Below are 23,284 nucleotides of genomic sequence, written 5' to 3'. Positions count from 1 at the left end.
TCCTGGTACATCCCATCCTTTAGGCTTCGTTGTAGAATCTCTGGGCCATATGATTGGTCTTAAAACAAGATCAACCAGTTTGGAAGGGACTACTTTATAGTTTTTCTCAGCTTCACTTGCTATTTTTCAAATGAATCCACTTCCTGGAGTCCAGTATCCAACAGTTCTAGCCCTGCTTTCCCCGTTTCCAGCTATATTGATAATTTCCAGAACTTTAGTTTCTATTTATCTATGATTCAACCTGAATTTTCCGCTTAAGCCAGGGAATCTAGTTTACAAGATTTCCTTGAGCCTCTGAGATTCTCAAATTCATGATGGCGCTTGATGTATAAAATTTTTCATTGCTCCTCTTAACTTGGGGGAACTGTATCTTCTCTACTGTTGTGGCTAATGCCCAAACTGTGTCATATGCTCGCAAACAAACCATAGTAAATTCGTCTCTAATTTTTTCAGTAACGTTAGGTTGCTGATGCACTAACAGAAGATTGTTCCACCTGACTTTAAAGTTTTTAATATTTTTACATTAAGGTATATAAGGTCTTTTACCTAAAACACCTTCCATTGACTGAATAATTGTATCATCCAAAGAGCTTAGCAAATTCGATAGTGCATCAGTAATTATCCATGTCGTTCCTTTTCTCATCATTCACACCTCATCCGTAAAAGAAAACAGGTGAGAAGCAAGATTATTAGAAGTCACGTGAACAAGAAATACCCGATTTTGGATACTCCTCAAGTGGTTCAGCTCTTTCTTAATATACAGACACCCCGGCAGATGATAAGATTGCAATCGTAAAGGAAAGTTGAATACTTCCTTTCTGTAAAATTAATTTTAAAATTAAATTTTATGTGTCCCCATAAAATTAAATTTTACGTTTTTTAACATTATTATTTTTAAAATTATATGAATGTGTCCCCTCAAAATTTAAAATTTGTTCAGCGTCCCCATACATATTTTCCTAGATGCGCCTCTGGTTGTGGCCTGATGATTGCAACAACTTGGTCCTCATTAACCAACTCCAAAGCTGCAACAATAAATTAAAAGAGTGAGATAAACAACAGATATGTATCACAAATAAAGCCACCTATCAATAAATTAGATAATACTAACTTGCATCACCTGCAGAAGCTGCAGTAGTAATATTTTCAGAGTAAAAATCAGATAGTGAAATGGATATGCAAGAACTGGCAATAAAAACCAGCTGATGAACTGAAATCAAGAATTAATCCGACGTCAATAATTACATTATTTAAAGGTGAAGTCGTATTTTTTTTGTTAGGAAGATGTACAACTTGATGATAAGATTAAACGAAACACCTTAGTAGATTTTAACTTAGTGACTTTGTAGCTTTCAACGGATGATCAACTTTATGAAGATCCGTTGAAAGTGTAGCTTATGTAATATAAGTCTTGCAGCACTTTCCTGCTTCACTTTCATGCTAGGATAGTCTCAATTCAATTGTATGTTCTAGTCAAGTATACTACCAATTAGATATACAGAATAGATTGGTCAATTGTATATAGATGATGCCTTATAATTCTGTATAAGTGAAATAGAGTAAATTGCTCTAAGGACATTTCAACGGATGAGCTATCTACAAATCAACGGATGACTCAAGTTCACTAATTCAATGGATGATCAAGACTGTGTTTCAACGGATGACCAAGAAGTATTTCAACGGATGATCCAAGAAGTATTTCAACGGATGAACCATGAAGTATTTCAACGGATGATCTAATGAAAATTTGAAAGAAGCCATTGATAGTGACTTGACAGTCACATGGGTTGATTAGATGCAAATGGAAAGTGGAAGCCTGTAATCAGGTTTTGGAGAACAGAAAAGCATTTCCGTTTCCATGCTTACTCGAAGAATTAACAAAGCTCTGGAATAGAGAAATGAAGAAGACAAGTGATTAGACTCTATAGGATTTTGTCTTATTAGTTTGTTTTATTCACTTGTAACTTGGTAGTATATAAACCAAGAGTAACATTGTTAAATGTATGCATTCCAGATAGAGAAACAGTTAAGGCAGAATTCATAGTATTTCTCTAGAGTTTGTATTCAAACATTGTAAGCAACTGTGTTCATTTAGAAACACAGAGTTCTCCACTTTATAATATATCTCTGGTGGATCAAGTTTAATCCACCAGAAAGTTTTTGAACGTTGTGTTTGATTACTTTCAGTTAGATTATATCTTGTGTGTTATTCCGCATTGATAAATCATTTAAACACTTAGAGATATTATTGTGAAGAATTTTAATTCAAGAAAAAGTTGTCAGAATTACATTCAACCCCCCTTCTGTAATTCTTGTTAGATTGTTAGGGAATACCAATTGGTATCAGAGCAAGCTCTTGAAGTACAAAGAGTTTAAAGATCACAACAGCCTAACAAGATGAGCCGAAAGGATGTTGGTGTGAAGATTTCATTTATGGACAAAGACAATTATCACCACTGGAAGGTGAAGATGCACCTGCATCTCATATCTCAGGATGAAGCCTATGTTGATTGCATAGAGAGGGGTCCTCCTTTACCAATGAGGGCTGCTACTGGAAATGAACCCTCTGTTCCCAAACCAAGAAATGAATGGTCTGAGCCTGATGTTGAGCAAGTCCACAAGGACAAGAAGGCCATGAACATCCTGTTCAATGGAGTTGATGGTGATATGTTTGACAACATCATTAACTGCAAGACAACAAAAGATGTTTGGGACACCATCCAAGTTATTTGTGATGGTACTAAACATGTGAGGGAGAACAAGATGCAATTCTTGATCCAGCAATATGAGCATTTTCACAGTGAATAAAGTGAATCTCTCACTGACATATTTAGCAAATTTCAAAAGATGTTAAATGCTCTCAAATTGCATGGAAAGGTCTAACAAACAAAAGACGCTAACCTCAAATTTCTGAGATCTCTTCCAAAGGATTGAAAACCTATGACAGTCTCTCTAAGAAATTCCCAAGATTATAAGGAATATACTCTTGATAGACTGTATGGGATTCTAAAGACATATAAGCTTGAAATAGAGCAAGATGAACAGATGGAAAGAGGAAAGAAGAAGGGAGGAGCAATAGCCTTAGTGGTCAGTCAAGAGAAGGAGATGAAGGATGAAACTGTTGATTCTGCACCAAACCCTAGAGTTTGTGAAGGCAAAGGGAAAAGTCTAGTAGCTGAGCTAGAAGATCAAGTGTGTAAAGATGATATGGATGAAATAGATGAGCATCTTGCTTTTCTATCCAGAAGGTTCACAAAGCTCAAATTTAAGAAGAATTTTGGAGCATCCAAGCCAAGTAGAAACATGGTTGACAAAATTTATGTTAAATTTAATTTAATTAAAATGAACAAAATTTATGTTAAATTGTTGTATTTTTAAATAATTCTTGATCTAATAAACGAATAACTATGTCAAACTAATCTTCTCTAACCTAGATAAAATCAGATCATTTTCAAATTTCGGAGACCCTAATCATTTTGAACAAAAATAAAATAAAATTATATATTCTTTTTAGTTGTCACTATGCTAAAACATATAATAACAAATATATAAGTATAGTATATAGGTTTTAAATTTACAATATAAATATAAAAGAAAAAATGAAGAGAAACTATGAATTACCTTTGTTACTCTTGTTTTTATATGTATTATGTAATTGATCGTATTAGATTTTTTTGTTTCTGTTTTATTAAACAAATTTTTAATATTATAAAATATTAATGTTTATTGTGCTAAAGGATTTTCTTTATTATAATGAACGTGCCTAAAAATTAACTAAAACAGCTTTTGTGTACCACGAGAAGAATTGATAAAAGTAATTTAATTGAATATTTTTAATGAAAATTATTATAAATATGGATTTATATATGTGTATATAATATATTTGAGGCCCGGAGAATCATGTATTGTTTAAGGTCATTGACAAATAATTGGGTTAATTTTAAAAGACGATGTCGAACACAATAAAAACAATAAATCTTTAATAGTATATGAGCTACTTTCAGTCCCATTTACATTGCCCATAATTCTATTTTTATATGTTTCACTATTTAAATATGTTAATGATAGAGATTAAATTTAATAATTTTATATGATAAAAAATAATTATTAATATTTTTTTTGACTTATAGCCAACATTCATGGAAGAGAGGGAGTAAAAAAATTAAATGATATGCCTCATAAACCAGAACGGGTGATTTAAGTACGAGTTATCTTGATTAACGTAATTTGCACATATCTCCGGTAGACAACCGAAACCGAAAGATAGCGGATGCGGTTTCTCTACGATAAAATAAAAAATTAACATAAATTAATTCTTGAAAAATTATAACAAACTGTTTTCTTGTTTTCTACCTCTCTCTCTCTCAATCTCTCCTAAATCTCTCTCATCTCTCCTGTATAACTACTTTATTTCTTCTTCTGCTTCACATGGAAGCAGCTGAAGATTGTTGTGTTAAAGTTGCTGTTCATATTAGACCACTCATTGGAGATGAACGTCTTCAAGGTTGTAAAGATTGTGTCTCTGTGGTCCCTGGTAAACCCCAGGTATAATTTACTTACATTTTAAAGATTTAGAGGTTGTTTTGTTCTTGAATTTTGTTGAGTTAAAGGCCCTGCTTTTTAGATCACATTTTGTTGGAGATCTAGATCTTTAAGTTATCATGTTTTTGTACAATTTTTTGATAGAACCTGTGAGTTCATGCATGTCTTTAGTCGAACCCAATGATTGTTTCCCTAAATAGGCCTGTTGCAGTGTAGCAAAATTGCCTAAATTTTCTGCTGAATTTTAGACTTGTATAGTAGTCATCAGTTCAGAATTGTCACCTCTTTCAATACTTTATGTATGTACAAGTACTTTAATTTGGTGTCTTAGATTTTTGTTCTAATTTATAATGGTCAATCAGAGGTTCTTTGTCTTCCATGTTGATGTGAACTACTTGTATGAAATGATAAGAAGAAAAATGTTTTTATTGACCTTAAACTTTACATATTACAGATTGTAATCTGTTGAAGGGGTGATAGGAGATTGATTCTCTTAACAATAATAAGAACAATTAAACTTTAATAATTTAGGATCCATTTAATAAGAGATCAATGCTGTTGACATACTTCAAAGTAGGATCAACATTATTTTCTAGGTGGAAATTTCATGAGTTTTGTACTTTTGTAGCTATCGTATTATAGAATTATTATATATAAATCCAAAATTCCATCTCTGGCCTGCAGAAGATTGCTAAATAGTGCTCTTAGAGCAAGTCCAATGCAATGCTATCTATGGTGCTATTGCTATATTATAGCACCAAATGCAAAAAAATTCAACTCCAAAGGGGTGCCATTCTTGAATACAAATATGCATATTGCATCCTTGGTTCTATATTTGAAACCAAGGATTCATATATGCATCCATGCCACATCATCAAACTACTATAAATGAAATGCATGTTATTGTACTTTAAATGAAACTTAGGGGAAAGTGACAAAATTTAGGTAAATATGGAAATATTTGGTTTCAAAATGCATCTAGCATTGGAGTTGAAGTTTTATTTTAGCATCAAAAGACACTTTTTGATGCCAAATTATAGCAATAACTATAGCTATTTTGCATCTTGCATTGAACTTGCTCTTACAAGCTAATTGATGTCTTGAGTACAGAGATAAGTGTATTCTGTCTTACCCCTAGACATTAGCAGGAAATGCACTAGCTTCTGCAGTTCTTCTATGCCTCTATGGTCAAACATGTTCGTTTAAACTCCAGACGAAGCTCATTAATTTGAAAAATGAAATTAGCAAATACTGGTTCTCCCTTCCAACTTAACCTTCAGTATTAATAGGTTTCTTCTGATACTGGTTTTGATTATACTTCTCAGTTAGTTGTCCAATTTTGACCCTTTCAAGTTTCATCCAAGTTTCCTAATCCACATATGGTAATATATCAAATGTATCAATACTTGTGAACTGCACACGAAACGTGAAGGAAAGTCATAAAAAAATCAGAACTTTTAATGACTTCAAATTTTAAAATGTCAAAAAAATGACTCTTCCAGTGGTTCCAATCTATATCTTTTTAGTAGCAGATATCTAGAAGGTGTAACATTACACACAAACTTACTGGCTTGAAAGTCATGAATGGCCTGCTCTCTTTATGTTGCCTGAAAAATATCTAATAAACATGTGAAATGCTTTATGGGAGTTATGACTACTGATGTGGCATTCCTTGTTTTTTCCTTCCAATTTTCATTTGGGGAAAATTTTCTTGGTTATACTTTTTTGTTTACTGATCCAGCAATCCCTTCATTTTTAGATGTACTACCTTTTTTGCTACTTAAACAATTCACATACCCAATTTTTCCTTTAACAATTGTTGAAGTCTCAACCTCTCGTAAAGGGGATTAATTTAATACCGCAAGAGTAGGAGCCCTTTGGTTCATTTTAATTTATGACAATTATGGCGATTCTCAAATAAGCTACCTACAAAAAATATTTCTCTCAATTTAATTCATCATATTGATGTTAACAAGGGAAAATGACTTGAGAAATATAGGCTGTCTATGTTATCAGAAGTGTTTGTAGTCTTCTTTAATACAGTGCAATCTCAGGATCAAATTGTGATAGAATGATATTAATAACACAAATGTTAGATATCAGATTTGATTTCAATGTTGAGTCTATACGGTTTATTGTATGTGACCAACCAGAAGGAACTAATTGTCTAGACCGTCCAAGAATGACGGTACACAATTTATTTGCCTATGCTTACCGCTAAACGTCTCGAACTCATAAAAAAAGTTAATAGATGATGTTTGGAATGGCCTGATTTGCATCTACCCCTGAAAACAGGAACAGAACAGTCACAAGACAATGCCACAACTTATTCTGTTAAAATTTATTAAATGCGTCATTATTTTTACTCTCTATAAACTCCAAATGCTACAAGAACATTAATTCATTAGAGATTCCTTTTTTACTGTATTTTCCATTTAACAAGCTTTCTACTGACATGGTTCTACATTGTGGTTCTCTCTGTGTGTGTGCATGTGCGTTTCTGTGGAGTTGAGTGGTATGATCCCAGGAAAAATGCAATTGTTTATGTTGATTCTGTACAAACTATTGAAATTTAGCTCTTGTTGCTATTATGTATGATATTGTTCAGGCAATTTCTTGTTGGTAATTTGAAAGAAAAGGAGTTCAGTTAATGATGTCTCAATGATGTTCAGGTTCAACTTGGTCCACATTCCTTTGCTTTCGACCATGTATATAAAAGTTCTGGTTCTCCCTCATCCGGTATGTTCGAGGATTGTGTAGCTCCTCTTGTTGATGGGCTGTTTCAAGGATATAATGCCACTGTTCTTGCCTATGGCCAGGTAAAGTTTCTCAACCACAATAACTGCCATCTTTAACAAATCTGTATAGTGTATTGTCACTCTGGTGATTTCTAATAGTTGAAGATTTTAATGTACTGCAGACTGGCTCGGGCAAAACATACACAATGGGTACTGGCTCCAAAGATGGTAATCAAATTGGGCTAGTTCCTCAAGTTATGAATACTTCATTTAGCAAGATTGAAACACTAAAACATCAAACTGAGTTCCAGCTGCAAGTTTCCTTTATCGAGGTCTGATGACTTTCTTTCCTTTTACAGTTGCTTACAATTATATTTCAGTATATTCTATCATTTTTCCATTCATTTTAAAGCATGGTAAGGGAGAGAAAGTAAACCTTTGCTTGTTAGCATTATTGTTTTTAACATATTGATCATGAAGCTACTGAATTTTCATTTTGAAGTTATTTATAATGACTATTTGTTCTGAAATGCATGAGGTTACCGTATCTTTTGAAGTTTTTTTTTAGACAAGGACAGTATCTTTTGAACTTTGTTTGCATTTAAATTATAATTAATTTGTCTAATTGAGCAAAGCCCTGTATCAGATACTGTTCTCTTTTTTCTGCTTAAAAATCCTCGAATATCAGGACACTACTTCAGCTGGAACGTTTTTAACTAGTTTGTGATGCTCTACGGAATATATGATTTATACTGTTAGAATTAGAAATATTATAGATTATATTGTAAACATATTCTCAATTATTCTGTCAAGATCATGTTTCCATATAGACTTGACATGTACTGCTATATATTGAATGTGAATATACAACTCCAGGGCAAGGAGATTTATATCATCTGACATGGTATCTGAGCTCAGGCTGGCAGATGAGTCAGGTTCGATTGCTGCCACCCCTAAAATTACTCACAATTTATGAGGGATACGAAAGACAAATTTATGCCCCAAAAATGGGCGCCCGTGATCCACTCTTCGACCCATAAATGGGCTCTCGAGTGAGGGGGGATGTTAGAATATAAGATCCTGAAAATGGTCATTCTCTAACACCTTGAGCTTTTAGAGTAAATGGTTCCTTGACATATACTTTGTTCCAATTTTTTAGAAATAACCACCAGATTACTATGTTACTCGGACTCGGCTAGAAGTGTCCGACATGGACACGTGTCCAAGTATCGGATTCGGCAACATTTTGAAAAATATAGATGTTTTTGGCCTAAAATAAGTGTCCGAGTCCAAGTGTCCATGTCCAAGTGTCGAGTGTCCGACACGGGTACTCGAAGGTAAAATGAAGAGTCCGAGCCACATAGCCAGATTATTTATTTGTAGATTCTTAAAGAAGAAGTACAAGATTTGCTGGATCCTGACTGTTCTAACAAATCAGAGATGACAAATGGCCACTCGGGGAAAGTAACATCCCCTGGGAAACAACCAATACAGATACGCGAAACATCAAATGGTGTTATTACATTAGCAGGATCAACTGAGCGTAGTGTTAAGACATTAAAAGAAATGGCTGATTGCCTGGAGCAAGGATCATTGAGCAGGGCAACGGGGAGTACCAACATGAATAATCAGTCCAGATAAGTGTTGTAGTTGTATCTTCTGTTTCTTCTATTCTATAACTTTGTGATGATATGCTGAGTATAATTTCCACTTATATGCCAAGCCTGACCATGAGATAACATGCAGTAGCTATTGCATAGTCCTATGTTATGGTTGCTGCAATGCGGAAGATTGCCTCTAATTGTCTTCTTTATATAGATACTTTAAATAAATATCATTAATCATGATAATTTCCATCTATGTTTGAACTTTATGATGAACTTCCTAATTGAGTCATTAGGCTATAGAATGTAGGATTATTTATGCATTTACTTATTTATAGAGATAGAAGTTTAAGAGGACATTTATAGTAAGATCTTCATGCGAGGAAATCAATTCCATGTCAGTATTTAGTCAGTAACATGCTTAATTCTTTTTCCAGCTCATTCATGTATGTTTCTTTCAGAGTGTACTATATATTTCTATTATGCTTCCTCTAACACTCTAAGGTTTTCGATGAGTTGTTTACTTAACATTGTATGAGAGCTCGTTTTGGGAGGGGTCTCAGGTTCGAGTCCTTCCATACCCATTTGTTAAATTTAACACGATTGAGGGGCAGTGTTGTCGAGTGTTGGGAGTTTTAAATGAGTTGGTTAATTAACAAACACACGGAAAGCATTTTGGTTCAACTATTTTTGCTGATTTTTTTTGTCGAGTAGTTACTTATAAAACTATGTATGTCGTGCAGACACTCAACATATTCCGTTCCCCAGTCATGAGTTAACATGCTCAGTTTTATTTGTCAAATTAAGTGACAACTTAGTCTTTATTTTCCAATTATTTTACAGTCGATCTCATGCTATCTTCACCATCACACTGGAACAAATGCATAAGATCAACTCTAGTTCTCCTGGCGGTGATACCAGTCCTACTGGATGTATAGGTGACGAATATTTATGTGCAAAATTGCATTTAGTGGATCTTGCTGGATCAGAGCGAGCTAAACGAACAGGCTCTGATGGCATGCGTTTTAAGGAAGGTTGGTATAACTGTTTGTGATTGTGATATCTAATTAAATTTACCCAAATCAAACTGAGACAACATCTTTGGATTTTCACTAGGAGTTCACATAAACAAGGGTCTTCTTGCACTTGGCAACGTAATCAATGCACTCGGTGATGAAAAAAAACGAAAAGAAGGGCTTCATGTTCCATACCGTGACAGTAAACTTACCCGGCTTTTGCAGGTCTTCTTCAATTGCCATAATTCACTGTACTATATGTAATTCCCTGGATACGTTTTTCATCCATAAATAGTGCACCTAGGGACACAATTATCAAATCTTATAAGCTGAAAGCCTTTTTGCATTTGTAACTTAAGTGGTTCCCCATTTTCTGTTTTTGTTTCTACCTCTTGCATTTGAATATTAACTCATACTCAATTTAAGTTTTCATGTACTGGCAGGACTCGCTCGGCGGTAACAGCAGGACTGTTATGATAGGCAAGTCTTGTTTGAGTATATTTATCCATTTATTTTATTTTTTTTAAAAATATTTTTTATTGCTTACATTATCAAAAAAGCATTTGTATTGCTTATGCATGTATTTTGTTTAAAGTTTACTTTCATGCAGTGTTTATAAATATGCTTATGTGGTTCCATGTTGACAAGCATAACATATATGATAGTCCATATGGCTCCTGGGAGAACCACCCCCAGGCCTTCAGCTCCATACAGCTCCTGGGAGGCCTACTCCTAGGCTCCTAACTCCACACAGCTCCTGGGAGAACTACTCCTAGGCCTTCAGCTCCATACAGCTCCTGGGAGAACTACTCCTAGGCCTTCAGCTCCATACAGCTCCTGGGAGGCCTACTCCTAAGCTCCTAACTCCGTGCAGCTCCGGGAATGCCTACTCCTAGGCTCATAACTCTACGCAGCTCCTGGAAGGGATACTCCCGCACACTACCACTCCTGACCAGCTTAGTCCCGTAAGCGAAACCCTGATAAATCCCAACACGTGAGACGTTGGCCAAAGCACGTGACGGGGACAACTGTCACACATCAATCATGGGAATAATCAGGCCACGTGTCAGAGGATCCTCAAAACATTCCTCGACCAGTCCCGCGCTGACGCGTGTAAAGCATCCACTCCCGCCAGGTGCCCTCCGCTCCCAGAACCAATGGCTACGATTCAAAGGTACCAACCCCAAAACCCTACCCTTGAGCTATAAATAGCCCAAGAAGGTGAGGTTTTGGGGTTAATCATTCTTTCACACTCATATACACACACAGCCACCCCGCATTCATATTCATCTTCATCTTCCCAAAAGCTAGTTCTTACTCTCACGCCGGAGGCGCCGCGGGACTCCAACCCCCTTTCCGGTGTTGTTTTGTAGGAACCCAACCACAGCTACACCTCTACAGCGGCGAAGGATCCAGGACGCCGTCGAAGGAGCAGTCCCGCCACCAGGAGTTATCATTTGGCGCTAGAAGGAGGGGCTCTCCATCCTTGGGTCTCGGTGCCCCTGGATTCACCTTCATCAGCAAACTCTTCAAAGAGTCCATTTATTCAAACTTGTAAGAACTCAAGCAACCAACCCTTTACGTAAACATGAATGTTGCTCATATCGGCCACGTTTGTATGCGCTCGTTACTTTAGGCCACGTTTGTGTGAGCTCGTTTTGTTGGTTAAGCCACGTTTGTGTGAGCTATCGTTAGTTTTAATCGTTATTGTTCTAGTTTGAATATAACTTTGCGTTGTACTTCATCGTTGAATAGTCCCATAAAATCGTTTGAACTGCTCCCAGGAAGCTATTTGCTAGTATTTGTCGTTATTTTGGGTAGTTTCTGCAAATTTCATAAAGCAACCTTAGACCGATATTCTCTGTGCCATATTGTTATCATTTGTTGTTGGTGCTGTTGAGAAATGGCAAGACCAGGAAAGAATACCTCTGGGAGGCCATCTGCTAGTGCTCAGGTCCAGGAGCCGGACCACTCCCAGGCTCTCGACCCAGGAGCCGAGAGAGGAACATTCCAGGAGCAACCACTACACACTCCCGTAGTGGAGAGAATTGTAAACACAAGGGATGCCAGAACCCTCATAGAGCTCAATCAGTACAAGTACACAAATGTCCCGGTAGCCGAAGAGCACATGGCTAACCTCACAAGCGATGAACTAGCAGAAGCAATCAGACTATACAGACAGGAGCAGACCCGCCTCCAAGAAGACTATTAGTCAGGACTAGAGCAACCACTTTTACTTAGAATTAATCTTCTAAATCGAAGTCCTCCACTAGTCCGGACAAGAAGATTAGTCAGGACTAGAGCAAAATTATACTTGGAAAAATATTCTAAGGCAAAAACAAACTACAGAAACAAAGTAAAATAGCATCAAGGAAAGCATTCATAACAAATTCACCGGACTCAATAAAGTCCGGAGCAAAGTACGAATATTACATAGATCGAACATATCAAAAAGTCATTAACAAATAGCAAGTCAAGCGTCCGGAGCACGGGGAGGAATGAAACTGGGACAGGGGCCGTCAAATGGCTCCGGTTCCCCCAATCCGAGCTCAATTTCTTCCTTAGCCTTGATAAACTCGGAGACGAAGCTATCCCAATCGGCCTCCGGATTAGTCTTGATGTGTCGCTCAGCAACCAGCCAGCAGCGAGCTATCTCCGGAGCACCAGCATTGGCAAGGGCCCTATCGTACTCCTCAGATCTTTTAAACTCATCAATAACCTCAGCCTCCGGACGAACAGCAGACATTCGCCTCCGGAGCTCTACCAATTCGGATTTTAAATCAGAAACCTCCCTCTCCGCGTTATCAGCCCGGATAGTCACTTCATTCAGATTCTTGTTCAACCCGGACAAAGAATTATCCTTCTCAATGATTTGGTCCCGGAGCCGACTAATCTCAGCATCCTTATCAGCAACAGAGCTCCGGAAACCTTTAATCTCATTATAAGCAAGAGAGGCGGACCCGGCCATATATCCACCAAGCTACAAAAGACATATAAACTCAGAAAAATATTCTAAGGCAAATCAAGGCAAGAAACAAGAACAGAAAGAAAATACCTGACCCCAGAGCCGGGAACACTCCTTCATTGTAGCATCGAATCCGGACTCATTCATCTTGCTCCACTGAGGTTGAGTCGGAATCCCAGCCATGAACCGCGCCACCTTTTCCTCCAGCCCCGAACCACCTTCATCCGGACAATCCACATCAGCTGCTTTCCCTTTGCCAGCCCCGGACCCAGAGCCAGCTTCATAGTTTTCAGCCCTAGGAGGTTTCGACCCAACAGTCCGGAGCCTCTTCCTCCTACGCCCAGAGTCAGCACCCGGAACTTCCCCAATAGGACCTAGATCCTCAAGATTGTCAAACTCATTACCCATATCCAACTCAACATTGTGCTCCGGAGTGGATTGGTTTAAATGAACTTCAGGCTCCGGATTGGGGACGGCATTGCTCTGTGATCCCTCCTCGGCCGAGGCGTGAGATCCGGAGCCACCAGCAGCATTTTTCTTTGGCAACTTGAAAGCCTTACCCAAACCTTTCAAAGCATCACTGTAAGCGGAGGACGACATGTCCGGATTATAATGTGGCAAACCTGCAGGAAACAAACAAAAAACACAAGTCAAAAACAAGAAGCAAAAACGAAGGGGAGCAAAAAAAAAAAAAAACATTTAAAAGGTCCGGACAAGAAAGAAAACTACTCACAGCCCAGCCTATGCAAAGTTCTATGATTCATAAAGGTGTCTCGGGTCATCTGGAAACCCAGAGATTCACAAAATGCAAAAATTAACCGGAGAGCGTCACCCCGGAGCACATCCCTGCGGAAGCGAGTCCGGACTCCTTCCGAAGCTATATGGGGTAGATAGTACAAGTCCAAACCCCGGAGCAGGATCAACTCCCCATTCCAAAACTTCAGCGAAGATTGCTGAATAACGGGCCTATATGAGCCACCATATCCACACTCCGGAGCCCGGAACCGAAGCTCGTATAACGGGAACTGGCTAGACCGGACTAAATGAAAGATGTGATGCCACAGCTTGAACGTGGGCTGAACTTTAAATTGATTGCAGGTGGCAATGAACCAAGTCATCCACTTAATTCCATTAGGCGTTATCTGCATTGGAGAGATCTTGTACACATATTTGCACAAATGTTTTAGAAACAAATGCCAGTGTGGGTTCCATCCAGACCGGAGATGCTCCAACCACACGGGAACGAAGCCATCAGCCGGCCTATGATGAGCCCTCTCGTCCGGAGTCGGCCACCTCCACTCAATCCGGGGATCCAACTGAAAAGCAGCCCGGACCGCCGAATCCTGGGCTTCATTATCTAGCCCAGCATACTCATCCTTTAACTCATAGTGCTCCTTGGCCACTATGCTGTTCGCAAACTTCCTATCAAAAGCTTCCCTATCATAGGGCCCCGGCCCAGCATTCTCCTGCCTAGCATATCCGGACCTAACGCTCCTAAAATAAAAACTGTTTTCTATCTCCTCACTCTTAGTAACAAAATAACCAAGATTCTCCACCCAGAGCCCCTCCGGACTACACGGTACCTTTCTCGAAGATATCTTAGCAACTGTAAGCTTCGTTATGGCCTCGGAGTCCGAAGTAGAAGCTTTCTTACCCATTTCAACCCGCTCAGAATCAGCAGAAGACTCAGAACCTGAACTAGACGGCCCCGGATAGCAAGTTACGAAAGCCTTGGCAAGAGCTTTAGTCCGGACCATAAACCTAAAACAAGTGACCAAGGTTAGTCTAAAAATCCTACAGTTTATTTATCTTTGAAGCTACATGGTCCGGACTACCCCATTATTCATTTTTATCACAAGTTAAAATCGACAGTCCGGAGACCCAACAAAGAAAACACCCCTAAACAAACGCTCCAGACTGCAAAAACCCCGAAGCCATTACTCCGAACTCAAACAACACACAAACACATAAACGCAAACCAATTGCAAATTCCAAAACCTAGCCTATTAGTCCGGACTAAGTATCCAAGTCCGGACCCTAACATAAAATCCTAATTCCATAAACAATATCAATACAGAATCAAAAACCAAAACATGCCCACAAACACATATATATATACACATACATACAGCAAAACAACAACAACGAAACGCAAGAACACATAAACAATACAACCAAACAATGAGGACAACGGAAGAATCAAAGTAAAGACACAAACAGGGAAATATAGCAAAACTTACGAGACTGATATAACGGAGCGACTGGGGACGACCAATAATCAACCACAGGCCAAGCTACAGCGACAGGTAACGACGGCAAGAACGGCAAAGAAAGACCTCGAGAGAAAGAAATAAAAACAAAGAAGAAGAATTGAAGAAGCAATAAAAAGAAAACAAAGAAGGCAGCGCCTCCTTTTATAGGGGGTAAAAAACTAAAAAACCATGCCACGTGGCACGATCCCAGCCGCCCATCACGAGCAGTCATTATTGAAGAGTCATTATTACAGCACGTCTTTTGAAAAAGACAACTGTAACAATTCAAATAATTGGGGGGAAATTCCCCAAAACCGTTTCAACTTCCAAGTCCGGACTACATAAATCAACGAAATCCGGACTGGGGGGCAAGAAAAGCTCAACTCCTGCTAAAGACAACCACCTTAGTCCTGATTCGCTGAACTCAACGAAATCCGGACTGGGGGGCAAGAAAAGCTCAACTCCCGCTAAAGACAACCACCTTAGTCCTGATTCGCTGAACTCAACGAACTCCGGACTGGGGGCAAGAAAAGCTCAACTCCTGCTAAAGACAACAACCTTAGTCCTGATTCGCTGAACTCAACGAACTCCGGACTTGGGGCCAAGAAAAGCTCAACTCCTGCTAAAGACAACAACCTTAGTCCTGATTCGCTGAACTCAACGAACTCCAGACTGGGGGCAAGAAAAGCTCAACTCCTGCTAAAGACAACCACCTTAGTCCTGATTCGCTGAACTCAACGAACTCCGGACTTGGGGCCAAGAAAAGCTCAACTCCTGCTAAAGACAACAACCTTAGTCCTGATTTGCTGAACTCAACGAACTCCGGACTGGGGGCAAGAAAAGCTCAACTCCTGCTAAAGACAACCACCTTAGTCCTGATTCGCTGAACTCAACGAAATCCGGACTGGGGGGCAAGAAAAGCTCAACCCCTGCTAAAGACAACCACCTTAGTCCTGATTCGCTGAACTCAACGAACTCCGGACTGGGGGCAAGAAAAGCTCAACTCCTGCTAAAGACAACAACCTTAGTCCTGATTCGCTGAACTCAACGAACTCCGGACTTGGGGCCAAGAAAAGCTCAACTCCTGCTAAAGACAACAACCTTAGTCCTGATTCGCTGAACTCAACGAACTCCGGACTGGGGGCAAGAAAAGCTCAACTCCTGCTAAAGACAAAAACCTTAGTCCTGATTCGCTGAACTCAACGAACTCCGGACTGGGGGCAAGAAAAGCTCAACTCCTGCTAAAGACAACAACCTTAGTCTTGGTTCGCTGAACTCAGCGAACTCCGGACTGGGGGCAAGAAAAGCTCAAAACAACCAAAAACTCATGTTCTACAAATATACCCAAATTCACTCCCCCATCCAGAAAATCTGCATAAGGGAGTGGGGGGCACATGATAGTCCATATGGCTCCTGGGAGAACCACCCCCAGGCCTTCAGCTCCATACAGCTCCTGGGAGGCCTACTCCTAGGCTCCTAACTCCACACAGCTCCTGGGAGAACTACTCCTAGGCCTTCAGCTCCATACAGCTCCTGGGAGAACTACTCCTAGGCCTTCAGCTCCATACAGCTCCTGGGAGAACTACTCCTAGGCCTTCAGCTCCATACAGCTCATGGGAGGCCTACTCCTAAGCTCCTAACTCCGTGCAGCTCCGGGAATGCCTACTCCTAGGCTCATAACTCTACGCAGCTCCTGGAAGGGATACTCCCACACACTACCACTCCTGACCAGCTTAGTCCCGTAAGCGAAACCCTGATAAATCCCAACACGTGAGACGTTGGCCCAAGCACGTGACGGGGACAACTGTCACACATCAATCATGGGAATAATCAGGCCACGTGTCAGAGGATCCTCAAAACATTCCTCGACCAGTCCCGCGCTGACGCGTGTAAAGCATCCACTCCCGCCAGGTGCCCTCCGCTCCCAGAACCAATGGCTACGATTCAAAGGTACCAACCCCAAAACCCTACCCTTGAGCTATAAATAGCCCAAGAAGGTGAGGTTTTGGGGTTAATCATTCTTTCACACTCATATACACACACAGCCACCCCGCATTCATATTCATCTTCATCTTCCCAAAAGCTAGTTCTTACTCTCACGCCGGAGGCGCCGCGGGACTCCAACCCCCCTTCCGGTGTTGTTTTGTAGGAACCCAACCACAGCTACACCTCTACAGCGGCGAAGGATCCAGGACGCCGTCGAAGGAGCAGCCCCGCCACCAGGAGTTATCAATATATGATTTTTATCTTCCTCAAAATAGACTAGTCAATGGTTTTAGAGTCTAGTTCCACGTTTTTCCTAGTTAACTCTCCTGTTATCTTTTCTCCTTTCTGATAATCATTATGTTTGCATGATTCTATTTTGTTTAGCCATTAGGCATTATTACCATGATTTATACCATTTTCCAGCTAGAAGTTGTTCAACCTTATTAATGCTTCAATCTGATCCGTGATATTACTTCCCTTTCAGCCTGTGTTAGCCCGGCTGATATCAATCCCGAAGAAACTCTAAACACTCTTAAGTATGCAAATCGTGCTCGCAATATCCAAAACAAGCCTGTTGTAAGTTTTGTAATTTATAGGGTTTTTAGTATTTTCAACCACTTTTGGGAAAAAGGCTATTTGCTTCTTAATGGCTAAATGTAAGCAACTGGTATGTTCAATTTTCCAATCAGGTTAACAGAGATCCAATCTCTAATGAGATGTTGAAGATGCGCCAACAACTAGAGTGCTTGCAGGCAGAACTTTGTGCTCGTGGGGGAGGAGCATCATCTAATGAGTTACAGGTACCGGCATTCTGATCTCTCACTTGACATACTGAATTACAGAATACAAGCAGTGCCTAGTATTCATCTTATCGGACTCCTTTGTTCGGGATATCTTCAAATAAGCCCCTGTAAAACAGTCTCATTTCAAGACACATATATGTGGTTATATGCTCATTTTAGTAAAAATTTAAATCAGAAACTGGATAGTTCACCAGTGATTTGATAATACTGTAGGAACACCAATTGAAATTGATTAAATCTTTCGATTTACTGCTAAAGATTGTGTTTAAATTTTGTAGGTTCTGAAAGATAGGATTGCTTGCCTTGAAGCTAAGAATGAAAATCTTTATAGCGAACTTCATGGATACCGCAGCAGATCCTCTGGTTTGGAGCAATGTGGAAATGATGCTAAGGTAAACAAGTTTTTCTTTCTCACTTCTACTTCTTATGAAGTGTGGGGCAAATGGTGCGCTCTACTTCTACTTCTAACTGAAGGCGAAGAACAGGCATTGCAAGCAAATAGAGAAATGGTATACAAACGATAGAAGAAAGAGTGTTTAGAATGCGAGAGTCTAAATAAGTCGGAGGAAGAAAGTAGTTGGACAGCTGTATTCATAGACTAGCATTTGTTGTCAATTATGTTCAAAAGATAAAAATATTAGGCTGAGTAATTGCATATCTCCATACTAAGCTTAGTGGTTCCATGTCTCCATTTTGGATCTTACAGGTTGGCAAAATAGTTTCTACTAAAACCGAAGGGCTTAAAAAGGGGTTTACAGAGTATTGACTCGCCAGATTGTCAAATGAGTGAAAGCGGTAATATTTTGATTTGACAAAAAACTCTATTTTTTACCCAGGAACTGATAGAGCCTTAAGGAACAGCTCTATTTTTTTGTGCTCGTGAAACATAATGTAGTTTTCATTATAATGTGTCCATATCCTTGAATGTTTCATTGCAAACATATGCAGGTGACTCTAGTGCGTTGATGAGGAAGCAGCAAAGGAATGGGAGCATACTCTTTTACAAGATTCTATGGACAAAGAATTACATGAATTGAACAAGCGATTGGAACAAAAAGAGGTACAACCATTTTTGTTATCTTTCAGGAATTTAGAATCATTAGGAACAAGAATATTGAATCTTTAATTATGTTAGATTTAAAAAGTAAACTGCATTTTCTCTGTTGCTATTAATATCTTGTAGTTGAAATATATATGTACTCCTGACAACTTGATAAATAAAATGGAAGTAAATAATACGATGTTTTACTTTCCTGCAGTCTGAGATGAAACTTTTTGGCGGTTTTGACACAATGACACTAAAGCAACACTTTGGAAAGAAGATTGTGGAACTTGAGGATGAGAAAAGAACTGTGCAGCATGAAAGGAATCGATTATTGGCTGAAGTTGAAAATCTTTCTTGTAACTCTGATGGGCAGAAATTGCAAGAAGTTCATTCTCAGAAATTGAAAGGACTTGAAGCACAAGTGAGTAGATGGCCTCATATGATGCCATTCTCTTACTAGTCGAGGCATTGAAGCTCACTGATTTTTACCTGTCTTGCATCTCAGATTCAGGATTTGAAGAAAAAGCAAGAGAGTTAAGTTCAACTTTTAAAACAAAAACAGAAGAGTGATAAAGCAGCAAAAAGATTACAAGATGAAATTCATTTTATTAAAGCACAAAAGGTTGGACATTGAACCCCAGATTGACTTTCTTCATATAATTCATTCTTTTAGTCTTTTTGCTGATAACTTCTTGCAAACATTCTAGGTTCAGTTGCAGCATAAAATTAAACAAGAAGCTGAACAATTTCGACAATGGAAGGCATCTGGAGAGAAAGAATTGCTACAGGTATTTTCCATTTACATGGTTTAAGCTCTTACATCTACATGTTTTCATCATCTACCTCATCTATGTTTATATTATCAAATCTATCACTACTAGTTTATTGAAACAGTTGTTAGCTGTATATTGTTATGTCATTGAGAAACACTATCAAACTAGGTTTGTGAATAGTCAACCTAAAGGGTTATTGTAATATTCCTTCAGAATTTTGGTATGTAACGCCTAGTTACACTATGCAGTAAAACAATTTTTTGACGGCTATGTTAAATAATGTTTGCAAGTATATTGGCCAAACTCCAAAGAATATGTCGGACAATGTTTATGGTTGTGCTCTGCTGTATATACATTGGGCATGCCAGGGACTGTAAATGTCATATATGTTTGGTAAAATGAACCAGTTTATTTAGCATTTATTACTTTATTTATTAAACATGCATCTTTGGCTTATTTCTCTTTTTATGGAAATCTTGTTTTAATACTTGACATTTTGTCAAGAAAGAACTATAGATGTCAGCTTAGAGACCAACGTAATGAAAAGTTTTCGCACCGAGTCTATTGGTTTTTGCCTAAAAATTTAATTCTACACGCAGTTAAAGAAGGAAGGGAGAAGGAATGAGTACGAAAGACATAAATTGCAGGCATTAAATCAGCGTCAGAAAATGGTGAGGACTTTATTCTTTGCATGTTTTTGTGTTCTTTAGATGTTAAATCAATAACATTGAGCAGAGGAAGGCGGAAAACCTAAGAACTCCAATACTCATTGCCTGGTCCAGCAGTGAAGCTGTGCGAGTCCAATCCTCATTACCTTAGTTACATGGATTATCTGTTGCAGGCTTGAGATAGTCACGTAAAAGTTAACTTTCACGGAATTTTTTTCCTGGCAATTTTCCTAATATAATTTTTTGAATCTTTTGGAGTTTTAATTTTTTCAGATGTTCGATTTACTTTACGGTTATGGTATTGCTTTACTTTAAACTTCCCACAAATATTATAGAATCGGGTAAGGTGCTGATAGTGCTAAAAAAGAGGATACTCGTGTTTCTGTGAGCTTTGAGATTATTAAGTAATTAGGCTGTTTAGAGTCAGTAGCCAAAGATCTGGAAGATACTAGAAGTGTATTAGAATTTTCCTATCTAATCGTGATGTACTGATATGTGTGTGATATTAACTGATAAAAATAAGTTAGTCTTGTGCTTGTAGTATATACTGAAGAGAACTGCTACTGATCATGAAAATTCTTTCTTACAGGTTCTTCAAAGAAAGACTGAAGAGGCAGCTATGGCTACCAAGAGGCTTAAGGATTTGCTAGAAGCTCGCAAGTTTTCAACACGTGACAACTCAGGTATTTGCTTTTCGAATATGAAATACATTAAAATAAACTGCAGCAACCCTGCCTTATAATATGAAGCATACCACTTGAACAAAGCACCAGAAAGACAAAATACCAAAACTGGAAACCAATAGAATGTAAGTTTTGTTGAATTTTAATAACCCGATGTTTACTGAATGAGCTACCTTATTCTCTCTCTATATATTAAATATATTAGGTTTTATTACACTGTGAATTTTAAATATAATGTGCAGTAGATTAATTCAACTGATGATGTAAATGCACATTATAACACATTGTAATAAAAGCAAAAAGAAAGTTTCTTTGTGTAACCAGTAACAATCACAAGTGTACACACATATATTACATGTACAATGAATATCCGAGAATTGCTAGTTGCCACTTTTGATGTTTGTATATAGGAAATCAACTGAAAACATTGTTTTCTTATTCAAGATCAAGTTTGGAATGTATATCGTCCATTCAATCTACAATTAAACTACACAAGGATCCATTGAAGGTATATCAATGTAGCATTTCCTTATGAAATAGTTTGTGCTCAATTGTGGTGAACAAAATTGTACTGACTTTTTTTCTAGCCAGATACGTATTTTCAGTAAAATACAATTATATATCCCCAAAATACCAAGGCCTTACTCCCGAGTTTTTATTAGAGAAGGAAATAAGTGATAAATAGGTAAAGTATTTTCATGCCAAAAATGGGATGAAAGTTTTGGAGATAAAGTATATAAAATTTACATTCATTTATCAGCACTTGCTTTCGTTCCTTTGAAAAACTCGGGAACACGGTTAGTAAGGAAAGTGAAACTATTTTACTTAACTTATACTTGCTTTCCACCCTTTTTAAAACTCAGAAGCAAAGGGGTGACTACAGCATGCAAATAACCATTAGGAGACAAATTGACACTACAAGTCTGCAACTTACACAAACAAAAAACAACACTTCCGGACAAATAAAAAGACTACCACAAAAAAACAACGATCACCACTGCCCTGCATAAGGACTGATTACAGTCATAGAGCATTCTAAAAAATCTTTTTGATTGTAACTGAAAACTGTGCAAACAACATCTGGTCGATTATCGTCCATAATCTCATGTGATAACCACTCTAATACAGAATGATTGGTGATGCTAGGTTACAAGTACAAGGAAACAAGACTTCAAACCCGTCCACCTTGTCCGGTGAGCATCTCAAGACTGCCACATGGATTAGAGAGGAGTCGAGCAATGTACAAGTTTACATTATCATCACTGCCAATCACAGGATCAAGACCAAGAATTTGTTGCAGGGGGATGGGATCAGATTTTACAACACCAGTATGCATAGTGTTCATCTTTGCGATCGCTGCCTACAAGCCCTCCACACTGTAAACAAACAAAGCTGCTCCTATCTGCAAATGCATCCAGCATAATTTGCTTTCTTCCTGCCTCGGACAGTATCGAACTTCCCTTTGCATCAGGTTCAAATGACTGGCCTTCTGTGCCAGAATGAGATGGCTCAATTCTTGATGGAGCTGCTTCAGCAATGGCACATTCAGCAAATAAGGAGGCTAATTCATCAGCAGCACTACTTGTTCGTAGTTTGTTTCTGTAAAGGTCTAGAACACGGTCCATCACTTTAACAACAGCTTCATCTCCACCTGTGTTCTTTGTTGCCACTACCACCTGTGATAGGTGTTTTGTAAGTTGAGTTCATCTCACGAAAGTAACGAGTGCAGGAACTATATTATTGAATATTGACTGAATCTAAAATGCTATGTTTCTTATGCACAATGGTACATCATTTTGTAGGTAGTACAGCCTTTAACCCCCCCCCCCCCCCCCCCCCCCCCCTCTCCTCCTCTTCCCCTTAACTCTCCCTATAGCTTTTCCAATATCTGTGTGGCACTAAAAGTATCCAATCTAAGGGGTAAAAGCATTACAGCTGATGCATCAAACCAGCCAAACCAAGGGCAGCTGAAGTGATTAGGTTTTAATAAAAGATTAGGTTCACAAAACTTCATTTTTTTATTCAATACACATGAGTTAAAAAAAACTTATCTATGAACATGCACAAGTTTAAAACAATTTTACACTTTCCTTTTTATACATCATGTCAAGCTTTACTACCCATGATCACATACATGACATGTACGTAGATCTTGTACAACCCTGGGAGGATTGCAAATGAAAACAACGTCAATTCCATGTTTCCAAAA

The 23,284-nt window shown here is 38.4% G+C and overlaps 1 pseudogene; it reads left to right on the top strand.

The window, feature by feature from the left end:
• The first annotated feature begins 4,341 nt into the window (after positions 1-4,341).
• On the top strand, positions 4,342-22,880 carry LOC141677288 (kinesin-like protein KIN-4A; annotated as a pseudogene).
• The last annotated feature ends 404 nt before the right edge of the window (positions 22,881-23,284 follow it).

Source organism: Apium graveolens, chromosome 8 (genome assembly GCF_009905375.1).
Source record: "Apium graveolens cultivar Ventura chromosome 8, ASM990537v1, whole genome shotgun sequence".
NCBI lineage: Eukaryota > Viridiplantae > Streptophyta > Magnoliopsida > Apiales > Apiaceae > Apium > Apium graveolens.
The sequence above is the reverse complement of the archived record's forward strand: the minus strand, read 5'-3'. Positions and strand labels throughout refer to the sequence as shown.